The sequence below is a fragment of the Amblyomma maculatum genome, chromosome 1 (assembly GCF_055883805.1).
Source record: "Amblyomma maculatum isolate TAMU_Amacu chromosome 1, ASM5588380v1, whole genome shotgun sequence".
Taxonomy (NCBI): domain Eukaryota; kingdom Metazoa; phylum Arthropoda; class Arachnida; order Ixodida; family Ixodidae; genus Amblyomma; species Amblyomma maculatum.
This window is the reverse complement of record NC_139344.1, coordinates 175,637,771-175,656,434: the sequence shown is the minus strand read 5'-3', so window position 1 is coordinate 175,656,434 and position 18,664 is coordinate 175,637,771.

Here is an 18,664-nt window from a genome sequence, read left to right as displayed (position 1 = left end):
TGACGGAGGCGCCGCAGCGCAGAGGGCGCCACCAGCAACTGGTGTGTCAGCCGTCCGAGCGCCCGCGTATGCGCGCTGCGCGGCGGGGCGGATCAGTACGTTCTTTTTTGCTTGTGCCTCGTCTCGATCTGCTAGTGTCAACATTTTACAAATATGCCTACTAACGGGGCTCAGTACTGTTAGCGCTCATCTAATATATTTTCCATTTTGGCCGTCGGCAACGCCTCGGGGAAGCAACATGACAGTAGTTGGGCTATAGTGCTCTTGGGCTCCGAAAAAAACAGCTTGGAGAGGGGCGCGCGCACGAATTCAGACTCGCACAGCACGGTTCATTCACCGTACAGCTTGAGTTAGCATTCCTAAAGCACCTAATTCGCGTTTTAGAATGTAGTCGTTTTGAAAAGAGGGCGGTGTGGAGCCAGGATGTCTGAAGAAGTCAAAACGTGCAACACATGCGTTCGAGCGCTGAATAAATACAGCTGGTCATCAGTAACCAATTATTAAGTCCAAAATGGTATATTCCGTTGATTGACATGCAAACCATGCCGACTACACTGCGTCACCTGAAAACACTAGAAAAGTCGGCATTGCAGATCGAGTGAATTAAATATAGAGTATCCCGCTGAAGGTAGATGATAGCAAGATGAAAAACGAACGAGAAGCAGGTAAACAGGCTATTGAATAACAGAACACAGTGGGTCTGGAAACGTGGAAGAAGTAGGAGGTAAAGACTGCAAAAAAAAAAAAAAAAGTGTCGCCTAACAGGGAGAGAGAAAGGGGTGTGTGGGAGGCATGCGGCATCGTGAATAGAGCGACCGTGAAGGTGGAGAAAGGGTTGAAATTTTTGTGCTGCACGGCAAACGTACGACTCAGAAAGCGGACAATTAAAAATAGAGACATATGAAAGGCAATAAAGAAAAACGGAAACAGCCGAGCTTAAAAGCCAATTGAAGTCATGGGAAGACGAAAGCAGTGCACAAACAATTAAGCTACAATTCGGGCGTGCAATCGAACGCGTGTAGAGGTGTGACTGTCGATATTTAGAAGTCAACAATTTAGTGAAAGTGTACGTTAATCTAAGGACAAACCTTTTTTTTTTATTTCAATAAACTGGAATTTCTAGTAACGGATGGCTTTAAATACTCGGAGATGCGTGTTTACTTAAGACATTTAATCTCAATGCGTTATAGCTTGACGGTAACTCAATTGTCCCAGAAAATGTTTTCATTCTAAGTAGTTTTTTTTTTTATTCTGCGTGCTCAAGCAACAGGCAATATGCAAGTGATTCTTACTCCCAGAAAATCGCTCTAGGGATGTTTTGGTGCACATACAAAATGAAAAAGAAAAAGAATAGCTTTGAAAAAAAAAAAAAAACGACGCCTAGAAGACGCAGATGCTATAGTATGCGCGTAATTCGCTGCCGCTAGACCATTATTATAACTATATGGCGGGATTTTCGATCAGCTTTTAACACGCTGCGAAAGAGAGGTTGTAAGACCGGCACTCGGTTTCTCACCATGAACAAAAGCTGCGCAATAGGCTCGAAGCATAGGTCACAGTTTGTCCAACAATTTGACTTGAGTGGTCTTTCTGGACTCCTGCGCAATTCATATTTTGCAACGTTCCTGTAGAGTGTTGAAGCTGAAACATTTTATCTGCTTGGAACAGAAAGCTTACACTTCAAGCAATGAAATTTCATGTGCTTTTGCGGCTTCGCTTTTTGCGAAGTCAAAGAAACGCGACAACAGTTCCCAAAGGAAAATATAATTAAATTTCCTTGGAAGTATTTCACGTGTAATATCAACCTTGTTATAATTTTCTTAGGGAAACAATTATAGCCTGATTAGTTCTGTAAAGAGTAGTCGCCAAGTCGCCCCATTATAGTCCTTTAACTATACATTCGATTACTCATATTTCGTACCACACACTCGAAAATAAACACGCATTAGTGTCCGAATTTGAATTTAACCTTATATTAATTACTTGCTTATTAGGTGCTCCTCATTTGTTTCGCATTTTTCCGTTTTCTCTCGGTGCGCGACAAGAACCGCAGTACTTGCCAAGGTGGCACGCAATTATAAGTGTCTTTTTTTAATTGCTCTGTACATCTACCATTTATATGCTATTAAACGTCCACACTCAAGTGCCCACTACAACCGCATTCCTTCGTAAGTGACTGGTTCAATTTTTCGTATTTTATTTGAAGCATTGCCCTAGCTGTACTTGACTTTTTTTTTTTTTTTTTTTTTTTCATCTGTGCAACTGTTTCACCCTTTCGTGAGCGGCACGTAAACTATTGTCCGTGACATATGTATTTGTTAATCGCTAACAAAAAATAAATCCTTGAGTGGCGTATATGTTCGTTTATTTTCGCCGGTACCCAGTGCAATGCTTCAATTTATATGTTTAAGAATAAATATATTTTGCTCGCGCACTGTAATTTGTGTAAGCGGTGATTAAGGTGCAGAAAGAACACCAATTAAGGAGATAAATTACAAATTGCTAATGATTTAAGATAATTGTTCAGTCATATATTGATAAGCGCAAGCTGCAAAATATAAGTAGGTGTTCGTAAAAGATTCGCAAAGAGCCCTCATAAAGCTCAATTAAGCATTGATTCTCACGTATACTGTTTTCCTCCGCGTATAATACCGCTCCTTACGGGAAGAACGATTACAAAAGTCCACGCTTCGTTGGAAACAATGCGTACAAATATCTCATCTGACGATTTGTGGCTGTCCGCAGGAATAAAAAATGTTGAAAGAGTTTCAAATAGCGATTCAAACATCGCACGCAGCTCTGAAGGCATACCAAAGCGTGCAAGGCGTCTCCACAGAGATGTAAAGGAATTGCATGGATCAGTTTAAGCCCCTGGAATAAGTAGCCTCTTTATTAAATACTGCACCAATGGTGTAGCGTTGGAAAATAGCTCCAAACAGAACCGCACCGCTCATCTGTACCTCCGCTGTCCCCGCAGCGGCTACGCGCCGAGCGCCGAACGTGGCACCCCTGTTGCAGGTCGCGCCCTCTCGCGGAAGTCGGTTCCTGTCATCGCAAAAGCGCCCCGCTCTCCGGCGCCGGTCGTCACACTGCCCAATCTTCTAGAGCACTATACCCATGGCAACCGAACGAGGCGAACTCGCTAAGCCTAGCAGCTCGGTAAATCCGGAAGCAATCAGAAAATATAGGGCGTTTTATTGCTAAAATTTGGTGGTGCGGGCATCATGAGACATAGCATAAGCTTCGTTGGCCTTTCGTTTGCCATGAACGCGTGACACCATGGAGCGGTGACGACGAATGTGTGCCGAGGCGAGCGGCCGCCGCTTGGCCGGCCGCCGCCATGTTGCCGTAACCCAAGCGACCCAACGGCGGCTTGGGGCGAAAGCTATTTCCGAAAAATAGGGGCCGCCCCTAGCGTTAACCCAAGACCCCAAGCGCGCCTTACGTTCTGCGCATGAGCATTTCGACGCCCCAAGCTCCTTGGGGGCCCCAAAGCTTGGGGGGCCCCCTATTCTAAAACTCTCTTATAATTGTTGATTCTTCGCGGGCCTCAGCCGTCAGGCGGATGGCTTCTTTTTGGTCTACAGGGTTGGCGCTTTGAAGCAGGGTTTCCCAAGCTTCTATGCAGTGGCGTCACTAGGGTCACCCGCACCCGGTGAGGAGACGTGACGCTGCCCCCCCCCCCCCCCTTTGTCCCCGCGATTTAAGTATTGCAACTTCCTTTCTACCTCCTCTGTGCTCATGGTTTGCGTTGAAGTTCGCTTTGCACCCAATCACCACGTGGCGTCTCTTTTCTTTTTTAACACGGCGTGGAGTCTCTAGCATAAACTAAGGATTGTGTTTTCAAGTGCTCCTCACAACAGAATAATTCGTTCTATGAGGAGATCACACTTGTCATTCAGTGTCTCCACCAATGCGTGTCTTTTCGTGTCTTTATACAAAATTTATTTCGCCCCTCCCTCCTTTCCCTATCTAACTGCTGCACCCCCTCCCCCTCCCCCTGAGGCGTTGCACCCAGTGCGGACTGCAACCCCTCGCGACGCCAGTGCTTCTATGTCTAGAATGTTTATCATAGCCACAGGTGGAAAGGGACATTGCCATATGATGTGATCTAGTGTGTCTTTCTGTCCACAATGTTGACATGTGTAGGGCCCGTGGCGCGCCGCGCATTCGAAGGCCGCGCCACTTCCCAATGCTCCCTGCGCGCTGCCTGGTTCCCTCTCCCCGCTCGTTCGGGGATAACCGGTCCCGCGCGAGGGGGCTATAAAAGAAGGCACGCGCCGCCGTCTCGGCCTCCTCTTTGCTCCTGCTCTTCGTTCCTGCTTCGCTCCTGGCGCTTCTCCACGGAAGACGACCCGCAGGCTGCAGCCCCCCGGACGACAACCCCGCACCGCCTTGGACGACCCCCTGTGAGATTAAAGGCCTACTTTACTCAAATTTTCTAGGCATCAAAAAAGCTACGTTTGTGTAGTATACATGTAGAGCATGCTACCATAAAAATATAACCTTTCAGGCCCTAGAAGTTACGGCGCAAGCGGGACGCAAAAATCAGCATTTTTAGAACCGAAACTGGAAAAACAGGCGCCATTACCGCTCGCCGGAAGTGACGCTTGTTTGAGACAGGAAACGTGTGCGTCGTCTGCTGGGGCGGCTGTTGCAAAGCGCTGACTGCAAAGCGCTGACAGCGGTTGCGCGTGATGCTTTTTGATTTTATACGACTATAATATGTAAACGAACACGCGATGCCGCCTGTGAACACCTACATTCGGGTAAAATACCTGTGGTCTATGTACGACAGGTTTGAAAGCATTTCACAGTGGCCAAAGTGCTAGCACTACACGTGTCACGCAGCTATATTCGCCTTAAAGTATTTAATTGGAGCTTATGCGGAGTTCGGATCACATTTAATGAATCAAGCATAATCCAGTATAACCCAAGAGCAAGTAGCCGATTGCTTCAAGTCATTTCTACAGTCAGACACGGGTATTGCATGGCAAATCCGAGCAGGGGTAAAAAACGCGAGGTGATTCAGTGACAGTACGGTGCGTCCAGGCCGATTACATAAGAGGAATAGATGTCCTTTGTAAAGTGAACGAAGAAAGCAGGAAAGTTTTACGTCTTTCAAAATCAGAATCTCCTCTTTGTTCCATGAGCACGAAATGACGCTGGTGCCGTTGATGGGAAGGTATCGTACTTCGGAGCATCATGCCGCTGTATAGAAATAACGTAGTTTAGTAGGTACGGTACACAAAAACGTGTCATATATGAAGCGAGTTTATTAACACACTTACCTAGGACCACTTGAAGCCCGTGTACTCAACCGATGGGAATGTTTTCCTTATCAGTGTTACGACACAGCTGGGCCTAGCCGACCATACGCCCACCACGCAAACTGTCGGTACGCAGTGTACCTGTATCGACTGAGAAATAATGCATAGTCAAAATTACATTGTGTGCATTTGGAAATAATCACTGAAATAGCTAACGCATTCACTTCAACGACGTCGTGAAAGCGCGGGTGGTAATGTTGTAGTTTATTGTACTCGACCTCGAGAATGAATGGCGTGAGGCAGTATGTCACGAATTCGGCGTTTTCAGTGACGCAAGTCTGGCCATTCATTATCTTTAACAGGACCTGCTGATCTTCGCGGCAACACACAGATTCCGCTCAGGTTGGCATTACTATGCATCGGGCGCAGCTGCACCTGCGATAAGAGCGTACACATGCATTTCCAACGAAGCAGTCCAACACACGCATGCATGAATACGTACCATGCCGTGCTCATAATCCTGTCTAAATTAGGGGGGCTTGGAGCCGAAGGCGGGTGCTGTGAACTGCTGTCGCGCTCGGCGGAATCGCTTCTCGGCTCGAATTGATATGGAACGACCCCATATCTGGTCTCTTCATCCGAAGCACTTCGCCAGATTCGCGATAGGAGCTAATATCCGACATGTTTGCTTGTACAATGAAGCATATGTCACGTATGTGGTAGGTTCTCATTGCTATGTACCCCAAAAGCCGAAAGGCAAAACATGCGTTTCAGTTTCGTTTTCGCTGATAAAACTAATTGCCTAGCTTTGTCATGGCAAAAGTAATATCTAGTGCCATGCATCTTCGTCAAACAAGTTAAGATTTTTTCTCATCATTCGCGGAACGAACCGCCCGACGAGGCACTAAACACGGCTGGCCGGTGGGCAGATCAACTGATCTAAATTTTTCCTTCTATAAGCTACTATGCTTTATTAAATAAAAAAATACCAGTGACCCTCAAACAGTGGCTATCCAAACAAAATGAACAATATGTAATATTGAAAAATAAAATCTGTCATAGGGTGCAATAGCAGACGCGCCAATGTAGAGAAGTGCAACATCAGGTGCTAATGAGAAACTAGAGATGCCATTTTCCAGAACGTGGAAACAACTACAGATAACAGCCTTTATTAGAACAAACAATGGACACACAAAACGTATAAATCGGTAGAAACAACAATTGAGTTTGTACAGTAACCGACGAAGGCTGATCCCCGGAACCGAGTGCGTGTTGGAGCAACCAACAGCGGCGCATTTTGTTGGCATGGCGCCAAAAATTCAGATAATGGCGCCACAGTAGCCAAGTCAGCATTCGCAGCGAGACTACCGAGACGCAGCAGCGCAAAAGCAAATAGCACGCGAAGATAGCAAAGCGAAAGGGCCGCTCGCGCACGGGTAGCGGCAGTGGTAGCGGAGCCGCGGAGCGGCGGAGCGTCTCAAATGTACGCAATTTCCGGTTTAATGCTTAGTTGCTTAGCACGCCGTTAGATGGCTGCGTCGTCTGCTACCAAACCTTTTAACCGCCTGTAACTATAAGACCAAACGCTTTACAGCCTTAAAAACACAGATTAGTAATGTTGGTTACATTGCCGATGCATTGGGAGCATAGTTAACCGGCGAGGATTTTCGGTCAAGTAGGTCTTTAAAGATGTTTGTTACACGGCCCGCTGTGTATTTGTCGTGAGCATCCCTCGCACAGAGGAATCGCCCACAACTGGCACCCAACTGGGGCTGAATTAGCACCCATGTGGACGATTTCTCTGCCGACGAGGCAGCGCACGGCAACACGACGGGCCGGTCCTTTGTATGATAGGCGCGACGCCATTTTGAGTTTGGGGCTAGCGTGTGTGCATATGAGGCGGAGTGTAGTATAGTGGTGCTTGTACAGTGTTTTAATTTTGTTTTGGGTTATCTGTGTGTTTTTTAGTGTCGGGCGGTTTGTGTTTGAATTTTTTTATGTGCATATGTTAGTTTTATGAAGTGTTTAGCCTTTGTGAATAGCCTCCTGACGCGGACTAGGTGGTAGTCGTGCGCGTGCAGTTGTTCTGCGGCTCCCGGCCGGGCTTAGTTGTTGAGTGCAATGCCTCCGAGAAAAGACGTGCCAGATAGGGCCGCCGCAGTGAGGTAAGGGACGCGGTAGAGTCTGCGCAGGTTACCGATGCGGCCGCCCTGATGAGGCAGATGAACGAAATATTGTCGGTGTTCACCCGTCAGCTCGGTTCGGTGGCTAGCTTCAACTAAGCCGCAGCTGCGGCGACAGTCTCGTGTCCGCAGATAAATGTAGAGGTTCCCTCCTTTTCCGGCTACATGGACGTGAAGTCAGTCCACGAGTTCTTGCAAGAACTCGATGATTATCAGACGGCACTGGGTTCCCCAGACAACGTGGTGCTAGCGCAGGTAATTCCCGTAGCACGTGTTGAGAGCGCGGCGCGATGGAAACGCTGCCAGCCGGCCTTCCAGTCGATGGCAGAATTCACCGATCGCTTCCGCGCCCAGTTCTTGCCGCCCGATTACAAGCGCCGGATGCTTGAGGAGCTAGCGTTGCGCACACAGCACCCAGAGGAGAGCCTCCTTGAGTATGTACGCGCAATGCAGGAGCTCTACAAGAGGGCAGATCCCACGGCAACCGATCTTGAACAGGTCGCTCGCGTGATCAGGCAATCCCATCCGCGCTTCAAGCCGTATTTGCGGGGACGTGGTTTTGCAAATCTCGAGGCCCTAGCACAGGAAGCGAAGGTAGTGCAGGCGGATTTACTCGCTGAATTGCGCTACCAACCACCCCCCAGGCCAGCCGAATCGCTAGAGCCGCGATGCGCCTGGGCCGGAGGCCAAGACTCCGTGCCGCGCGCCAGAGGCGCAGACGTAATGACAGTAGGGCAGGAAAGGCCAGCGGAAGGCTCCGCGATTCCTCGTGCTCTTGACCCGTACGCGTTCGAGCAGCGGCGTCGAGCTGGGCCGCCAGCGACGTCCGCACAGGCGCGGAGAGAGGGGAAAGACGTCCCCAACCGCTTCGTGGAACGCGGCATCCCCCGACCGCGCGGCAGGTGAACGATCGGCTTTGCAACCGGCCGGGCCACGTACGTGGCACGAGAGTGTCAAGCAAGGCGTATGCAGGGAAACGCGGACCGCCGGTGGCCATAATTGGTAACACCAGCCTGTCGCCGTCTGCGGGTGCATTTCGTGGTAGCCAGGGCGAAAAATGGGAAATGTACTCCCACGCCGCGTCACCGGGCGACAGCCCCGGGTGCGCAGAGGCTTTTGTCCCCCTCGCCTGTAGAGCGCAAGGAATGTTGTCGCGCTCGAGCCCTTTTATGCTAGTGCGGTTAGTTGGTCAAAGCTACTCGGCACTCATTGACACAGGCTCAACTCTGTCACTGGTCGGTGATGTGTTCGAGGCCTGCCGTAGATGTAACATCCGTGTCAGGCCAGCAGAAACCCCTTTGAGCTTAGCAGCAGGGACGACAAAAGCGGAGGGAGCGGTACGTCTGGTCCTGCGTTTTGACGGCAGGAAGCGGAGGCATCGCTTCATCTATCTGCCCGGCTTAGCCATACCAGTTATTCTGGGAAGAGATTTTCTTTCGAGCGAAGGCATTGTGCTTGACATGGGGGAGAACGGCTATCGCTACAGCCCCTTCATCCCCCTAATTCCCTTTGTTAGCGCACCCAAACAGGAATGCGTCGCTGAGCGAGCGAGCGTCCACGCTTTTGTGGCAGACGGCTCCCCCGCGACCCTGAATGGTAGCTCATTAGAAGCAATTATCGCGCCCTTCTCAGGATCCGGTAGTCAGCGCCGAAGGCTCGTGGAATCTTTACTCCCGTTTTCGGATTGCTTCACAGAGAAACCAGGCAGAACTGACTTGCTTCAGCACGAGATCGAAACGGGTGATGCGCGCCCTTTCAGATGTAACCCGCGGTCGTTAAGCGCGCGTAAGAGACAGCTTCTCGACAGCGCCTTTGACGAGATGATTGATACCGGCGCGGTGAGACCCTCACAAAGTCTCTGGGCGTCCCCAGTGGTTCTAGCGCCAAAGAAAGATGGTTCGGCCAGGCTGTGTGTTGATTATCGAAAGCTCAACTCACTGACGCCTACGGTTGCGTACCTTTTCCAGTTGATCGAGGCTGTGATGTATGCGTTAGGGAACGCAAGGTTCTTCACAGTCCTGGATGCAAGCAGAGGGTACCTGCAGATTGAGATGGCGGAAGATGACATTCAGAAAACCGCATTCACCTGTCACCGCGGGCTCTTCGAATTTACTCGACTCCCGTTTGGTTTGTCTAATGCATCGAGCACGTTCATGCGATTGATGGACATCGTGCTGGGCGATGCAAGGTTCAACTACGCGATGGCGTACCTCGACGACGTCGTGATATTCTCACAGTCGTTTGAAGAGCATCTCATTCACCTGAATTCCGTTCTTGAAAGAATGAGACGTGCGGGTATAACGATCAACCCAAAGAAAGTGCAGTTGGCATCAAAGAGAGTGAACCTCTTGGGATTTGTGGTTGATGATGGCACTTTGAGACCAAACGATGACAAACTGCAGGAAGGATGTGCTGGGTTACGCCCGTACATGTCCTGTTTGCCAGGTAGCCAAGCCTCGGGCGGGAAAACCCGCTGGCATGATGAAGCCGGTAGTTAGCAACTATCCATGGCAAGTGGTCGCGTGCGATATCATGGAACCCCTCCCTCGCTCCGCGCGCGGACACCAATATATCCTGGTAATAACGGACCACTATTCCAAGTGGGTTCAGGTTTTCCCCCTTAGGAAGCTTGTGTCAGAACGGATTTGGGAAAAACTGTTGGGGACATTCACTCGTTTCGGTTTCCCTTCCGACCTGATTACAGACAATGCTTCGTATTTCACAAGCAAAGTCTTTGTTGATTCCTGTCGGGCGCTTTAAATCCGCCACAGGAAAACGAGTTCCTACCACTCTCAGAGCAACATAACCGAGAGAGTGAATCGGAATGTTAAGAGTATGCTGGTCGCGGCGACCGAGCAGCACAGATTGGGACGCATGGCTGTCCGAACTGGCTTTCGCCACTAGAACAACCATGAACAGGTCGGTGGGTATGACACCTGCTTACTTGAATTTTGGGAAAGAGATCGCTTTTCCGCTAGAGAACGTCCTACTTGACACGGCGGGGCCCGCGCCCCCTCCGCTTACGCAGTACGCGGCAAAGTTCCGCGAGCGCCTTGAGGCAGCGCAGCGCGCGGCTCGTGACAACCTCGATGTCGCGCGCATGGAGCAAGCGGATCAGTACAACAAAGGTCGTCGTCACGTCGTTTTCAACACGGGCGACTTGGTACTGAAAAGAACGCACCCGCTTAGTAATGCAGCGCGTGGTTTCGCCGCGTCGCTAGCGCACAAGTGGGTTGGACCGTTCGAAGTTACGGCACGGACTACGCCATTCACCTACCAGCTGCGGTTGTTGGCGAGCGATGAAACCGCTGGTCCGGTGCACGTCGCAGACCTGAAAGCTTACCACCTTCGCAAGGACGATAACTGCGAAGCGGGGGAAGCTCAAAGCGATGCAGTGATCTCCCCCAAAGTAAGGCGTACAGGTAGCAACCCGGTTCGCAACCCGCGCTATGACCTAAGGCCAAGGTAGTGCACTACTTTGTCTAACGTCTTTGCTTCTTTCAGAATGCATTCTGATAAGATTTTGCAGCAGCCAGATGAACCACCGTCGCTGGGGCGGGAAACCGCACCCAGCGCATGGTTCAAGGAGGGGCCACTTAAACAGGGGGTACCCTCCTAGTTTTTAGTGGTTTGTGGCACATCATTGTGACCAGCGCGGCCATGGGCCGTCTTCAACGAGTCTGGATTGGTGCCCGCTGCTCAGGCCTCGAGTACGGGCCTCAGGAAGCCAGGTGTGCCCGGGGCGGAAACGCATGCTGCAATGTGCATCCAGCACGGCGCCACGTGGAAAGGGGTCAACGATTTAGAGTAGCAGCTCAGGGCCGCTGCCAGGCGTATCCGTGGCCGAGCCCAGCTGCGCTATGACCCCGAGGATGTGGCCGCTGCCGGAGAGGGACCAGCCGGAACAGTCCCGCTATGCCTGCTGCTTCTCCCGTCCCACGGACCAGCTGAGATGGCATCCCGCCAGAGTCAGGAGACAAGCCTTCATATTTTACGCCGACCCGGGCTCGGACATGAACATGGCCCGGCTGTTGGCGGAGCCCGGGTCGGACGCTGAGGGGGGGGGGAAGATGTAGGGCCCGTGTTGCACCGCGCATTCGAAGGCCGCGCCACTTCCCAATGCTCCCTGCGCGCTGCCTGTTACCCTCTCCCCGCTCGTTCGGGGATAACCGGTCCCGCTCGAGGGGGCTATAAAAGAAGGCACGCGCCGCCGTCTCGCCCTCCTCTTCGCTCCTGCTCTTCGTTCCTGGCGCTTCTCCACGGAAGACGACCTGCAGGCTGCAGCCCCCCGGACGACAACCCCGCACTGCCTTGGACGACCCCCTGTGAGATTAAAGATGTTTGTTACACGGCCCGCTTTGTATTTGTCGTGCGCATCCCTCGCGCAGAGGAATCGCCCACACATGTATCGTGTTCTCTGTCATAAATTTTGAGATGGTGTAGCCATAAGGGATTGGGGCAGTTTCCAGCCTACAGCCTTCGAAGCCGTTTGGTCTCTCCATTGTTTAGTTGCTTGCGTGGTGTTTGGAATATTTTCCTGTTGAGTCTGTAATATTCGCAGATTTCGTTGCATGTGCTTAGCCTCTTCCCGTATTCTGGGTTATCGAGCCTTTCTGCGTTCGTACGGTAGTAGATGTCTCGGGTGAGCGCGTGAGCGGCTTCGTTTCCAGACACCGATTCATATAGTCGTTTTGCTGTCACTGATTATCATATTTGCCTTCGTGCCGCCGCAGAATAGTGCAATCGCCACCTCCTCAGCGACGTCTGCATCTCTTGTCTTTACTGATGCCGTGATCAATGGGGTGCCAGTTCCGTTTACCACTGCCGGGACTGCCGGGACTGATTTGCCAGTAGCTGCGTCTGTGTATGCTACAGTGTTTGATTCAAGTTCATTCACGTTTCTTTCGATGGCCTTGGTCATGTTTTTTCTTCTTCGTTGTGGGTGGGACTCACATTCTTGGAATGAGTGGGATGCGCAAGTTGGCTCTACAACCTTGGCTAAAGCTGATTTTGGGGTTTGGCCCTCTTTTATACTGGAGCCCGACCCATTCTAGAATTTTTTGTCCTGTTTCGTTCTGGCTCAGTCTTTCTACTTGTGCAATTCGCGTGGCTTCTGCCCCCCCCCCCCCCCCCCCACGTGTTATGTACTCCCATTTCCATCAATCTGGCTGTGGTTGTGCTGTTTTGGAGGCTGAGCACGATTTTGACGCTTTTTCTTATTACGGCATCGATTTTTCCCCTTTCTCTTTTCTTTAAGTTCAGGTAGGTGTTGCATATAGCAAACCCTAAACTCTGCTGATTATGTATACCTGTACTAGTCTTAATAAACGTTTTTATTTGAGTCCCCTGTTTTTGAGGGACAGTATACTGATAACGCCTTTCATTTGTTGCTTCATTTCCTTATAGTTTGCAGATTAAGCATCCGTTTTTGCCGTATGCTTGAATAATGAGGCCGAGAATCCTGGTTTGGTTCACCTGGGGTACTTTTTGGCTACCTACAATGATGTCGAAACTTGGCTTGTCCTTCTTACTCGTGTAGACTAGTGGTGCTGATTTTTGCGGCGAGCACTGAAGTCCTATTTTGGCTGCGTACTCCGTAGGTATTTTGACCGCGTGTTGAAGTTTCTCTTGTATTTTCCCGTCCGAGCCTTCGTTTACCCAAATGTTAGACACCGGCGTAGAAGCTGAACTCGATTGCTGGGATTACTTTGAGCAGAGGCAGGAGGTTGATCATTGGTATATTGAAAAGCAAGGGGGAGGGTACCGATCCTCGTGATGTGCCTTTGCCTGTTGTCTTGATTATTGGAGATTCAGCCTCAAGGAATATGTATACGTTATCAAAAAGATCCAAGCCTAGTATGGCCTTTGTGTCCGTAGTCTTTCTTTTGTTTACGATGTCGTGTTTTAGTCTTAGCATGACATCCTGTACGCTGACTCTTCTGAAGCCAACCATATCATGGGGCCAGAGTCGCTCGGTCTCCATCTAGTTGGCTAGCCTTGTTTGGATGACTTTTTTCATCAGTTTCCCTCTATTTCTGTAGTTTCTGTGGTTTTCCAGGCTTGGGAATAAATATGACATCGACTGTTCTCTATTGTGTGGGGAGCTCTCTTCTCCCATACTTGCGGCGTGTATTTGGTGAGGTTAGCGATGGAGTCGTCGTTTAGGTAGGTTTCTAATTATTCTGTTAGTTATGCCGTCCGGTGCGGGTGCAGAATTCCTTTTGAGGCTGATAATCTCTGCTTTAACTTCAGCTTCTGTTATGGACTTGCCCAGCTCCTGGTTATGCTGGAGGCGCTTGGATGAGGCTATCTTCAACGTAATTGTCTTTGAGTTTGTTAAAGAAGTCTTCTTCTGAGCCCTCGAAAGCATGTTTTATCTTCCGTTGGTTTATGCCCAGGTTGCGAACGGAAGTGGGCCAATAACGCAATCGCGTTCAAGTTTTAGCAAAAATGTATACAAAATACAACATACGAGAGATAAATTCTATTATTTCCTAGATAACATTGAATGAATCATTCACGCTGAACAGTTATGCGTCACTCCAAAGAAATGTTATAATGCCGCACCAAGCCACAGTTTTAACTTACCTGCGTACCACAACATTAATGGGAAAAGCTGATTACTGTTCAGTGGTACTATCATATGAAATGAATTGCCTAAATGTGTCAAGCGGCCCACCAAATTTATTTCTGCGCTAAGCAGGTTTTTGCTCAAAACACAATGAAGGCTCTTTTTCTTCATTGAGGTCTGGTTGGTTACTTTTGCGTTGCTAGCATGTACCACCATGCATATATGAGCTGATTAGAGGACAAGACGTAGATTACGCTTTATATTTCCATGGTTTATCTCTGCTTTTCTTTTTTCTCAGCATTCATTCCACTCCTCATACCCCTGCGCCGCTTACTTTCCTTTAAATCATCGCTTGCTTGGAACCTCGAAAAGAAAATTGTGAAACTACCCTCTCCATGTTCCTATGTGTGCTTTCCTCAGTCTCACCGCGATCACACAATATGCAAATGCCGGTTATCAAACACAGACTGAAAACCGATCTGGGGTTGCACATTAGTCCGTGTACTTCTGTCACACGGACAAGTCCCAACTCCCTCGAACTTCTTTTCCATAAAGGACCACGGAGGGAGCTCAGCCCCAAGAGAGTTGTCGCCGCGTCACATAGCTAAAAACGAGCTCTCAGAGACACCGTCAGGGTCCCATAAATCAGTACGAGCGCAAAACGACTTTTGCGCAATTTCCCATCGATAAACAGTCGTTTTTCTTATTTTGCTCAACCACGCATCGCGCTGGCTTAAAAAAAAGAAAACCTTCACGAAGGCTGCTTGCTGCACAAAAATGTCGTGTGGTTCAATGACGACGCAGCTTCACCCCCACTAATGCATTTAAAACGTGATTTCGTAATCCTAGGTGTTGTGTGCGCCACTGACGACAGCGCCCCAAGCGGCAAGCTAACCAGGCGGACCGCCGGGAGGCCCCGGCATGGGCGACCGCGCCAAGCAGAACGAAAACGGGCGCCATTACTACCTGATGTATAAATAAACAGTTTTGCTTGTTATACCGGCTACGTCTACCACATGGTGGCAGCGGGGGGATAACCTACGCAGCATGACACCCAGGACAGCGAGCCCAACGTAAGCGACCGCAGCGTCATGCCAGACACTCGCGGCGCGAACGAAGAGCGCGCGAGCGGCACTCCGAGAATGACGTTCAACCCGCTCGCCGTGGAACTGCCGACAAAGCTCGATTTCCGCAAGTCCGAAGATTGGACATGATGGCACCGTAGGTGGGAACGCTACCGACTCATCTCCGGTCTGACAGGACAGGACGAGACGACGCAAATCAACACATTACTCTACGCCATGGGCGAAGAAGCGGAGGACGTGCTCGCTGCTTTGAAACTAACAGACGAACAGATGGCATCATACTCCGCCGTGGTGAGTGCTTTTGAAAAGCATTTCCTACCTCGAAAGAATGTCATCTATGAGAGAGCGCGATTTAACTCCGGAAACAAGAGCAGCATGAAAACGTCGACGCATTTGCGACTGAACTGTTCAAGGTGGCCGAAAGATGCGATTACGGAACTCTCAAAGACGAACTGATTCGGGAAAGACTCGTGGTTGGCTTGCGAGACGTAAAACTCAGCGAGAGCCTGCAGCTTGACGCAGAACTCACTCTCGAAAAAGCAATCACAGCTGCCCGCAATTCAGAGAGCGTGAAACTTCAACACAAGGAAATTCGCTCCATCGAACAGCCAGCTCTCGACATGGGAGAAGTTCGCGGCCAGACAAACGTCAAAACTCGCCGGAACGAAGCGAAGGTGCCTTTCAAGTCGCGCCCTCAACGTACACACAAGACGGGAGACGAACGCTGCAAGTGGTGTGGTGGTGTGCGTGACCAAACGAAGACACAGTGTCCCGCGATAGACAAGGCATGCAACCAGAGTGGGAAAAAAGGCCACTAGCCCGCGTCTGCATGTCTAAGCCGAAGGACGAGACCTCGAGTATCCGACAATGACCAAAAGATCTCGGAGAGCTATATCTAGGCGAAATAAAAGTGAGAGTGAACACGCCGTGGAGGATTACTGCTACCGCGAACAACTTGCCTTTTACCTTCAAGGTCGACACCGGCGCGGATGTGACTGCAATCGCACACGACCAGTACGACAGAACCGTCATGGGACCCATAAAGTCAACGCAACAGCTGTTGATAGGCCCAGGCCAGACAGCGATAGCCACTGTTGGCTACATTGATGCAACAGTCACCTGGCGCAACACTGAAGTCCAAGAAGCAGTCTTCATCATCAAAGGATTAAAAGAACCGCTGCTCAGTCGACCAGCTATAGAATCACTTGAGATTCTACAGCACCCTCTTGAGCTAGACGAAACCCTCGCACAATCAACTGATGTCCCCAACTTCTTGGCGTCATACCCAAAGCTAACGTCTGGGCTTGGAGTCATGAAGACTGAGTACCGCATCAAAGTAAAAAAAAAATGCTGAGCCATACGCAGTCAGTTATCCTAGGCGCGTGCCCCTTCCACTGCTTCCACTTGTGAAGAAAGAACTAGAAAGGATGGAAGACTTGGGAGTCATCCAGAAGATCGAGCGAGCAACCGAGTGTTGTTTTCCAATGGTTGTCGCACGAATAAAGAACAATGAGCTGCGCATCTGCGTGGACTATGGTCGACTCAACCAACAAATAATATGCGAACGTGTGCTCATGCTTACGGTGGCCGAGTGTCTTGCAAAATTAGCAGGTGCAATAGTTTTCAGCCGCCTAGATGCACGAGCAGGGTACTGGCAGGTGCCACTGTCCAAGGACTCTCGCGAATACACAACCTTCACCACACCAGTTGGCAGGTTCCAGTTCCTGAGGCTTCCCTTCGGAATTTCCACAGCGCCAGAGTTCTACCAACGAGAAATGCTTCGTGTGCTCGAAGGACTAGATGGTGCGAGTTGTCTACAAGATGACATCATCGTCTCAGGGAAGACAACTGAGGAACACGACACCAACCTACTGCTGGTGCTGAGGAAGCTGGTAGATGCAGGTGTTACCCTCAACATCGACAAGTGCTCCTTTCGACAAACAGAAGTAACATTCTTAGGACACGTCGTAAACTCAACAGGAAGGGTGGAAGAACGGGCTAGTTGGTAATTCATGTTGAAAATCAAACTAGCGCACTTCAAAACAAGGACACAGGGAGAGAACGACAACACAGCGCTGACTTCAACTGGTTTTTATTGGAGAGTGACACATTATATATGTACGAAAAGTGGGCGTAAAGAATTGATAACAACTGCTCAGTTTGCACGTGGCGTAAAACGACTAAGGCAAAGTTAAAAGGCGCACGATAACAATATAGGTCAAAGCAAGGTAGAACGGCAGGGGTATGAAAAATAAAGAAGCGAAAAACGGGGAGGCATGTAGGGAAAAAAAACAGTTAAAGATGGCATGATCCGAAGATACATAAACTAAAATCAAAAAAAGCCAAAAGGGGCACTAAGAGCGATAAAAGCCAAAAGGGGCATTAAGAGCGATGAAAGCCAAAATGGGCATTAATAGCGATAAAAGCCAAAAGGGGCATTAATAGCGATAAAAGCCAAAAGGGGCATTAAGAGCGATAAAAAAACAAAAGGGGCATTAAGAGCGACAAAAAATCAAAAGGACAATTAAAGGCATTACAAGACCAAAAGGGCATTAAAAACAGAATACCTAAAACAACCAGCGCCCCAAGCGGCAAGTTAAACAGGCGGACCGCCAGGAGACGCCGACATGGGCGACCGCGCCAAGCAGAGCGAAAACGGGCGCCATTACCTGATGTATAAATAAACAGTTTTGCTTGTTATATCGGGTACGTCCACCACGCTAGGCATCAAAGCGTGCTTACGAACATGAAGATTTTTTACGGACATGCAGCCAGTTCGTCATTTTTCATGTCATCATTTCTTGCAGTTGAAATGAGGCAAACCCAGCCGGCTGTAGAGAAATCCCACTCCTTAATCCTGCCCGATCGTTTCTGTACCGCATCAGGCATTCCCCCGAATGCCCGAATTGTCCTGAATTCTATGTTGTCCGAACACTGCATGTTTTCCTGTCCTGTTGCAATTCATTCCCCTTGTTTTCCACACCCTTCTCCCCCAAAGTGGCCGGCTTGGTTAGCCTCTGACCAGCTGAAGGATCAGTTGGCCTTGGTGACCGTGGCTGAGGATATTCTTGATACTTAATACTGCGTTAAATTAAATATTTTTCTTTCTCCTCTTCCTGCTTTTCACCACTTAAGTGGTTGAGTGAACATACAGAGTCAGTACAGCGAAAACTTCGAAGCGATTTGCCTGAGCACTCAATCAATGCTGAATAAGACACTGCACCTTTCAGAAAAAGCCGGTGTGCATATGCACTAGCCTCCCAACATGTTGGTCATTGCGAAAGGACATTTTATTTTGAGAGAGATGCAGACACCTCTACGCACATAGCTTTCGACGGTTTTGGATATGGGGTTATCCGGTCCATCAGGCAGAAGTGACTGGTCGCAATAATCTGCTCGCTTTCGACAAAGCACAGAGAATTCCACGTCGTGGCGTTGTTTCACATCACAACTATAGAAATCGAAGCAAAGCGCCAAGTGAAAGTGCCGCCGTGAACCTGTATCGGATGGTCATCTTTGGTTATGTTGCGCAGTGTTGCTAGACACATGACGTTT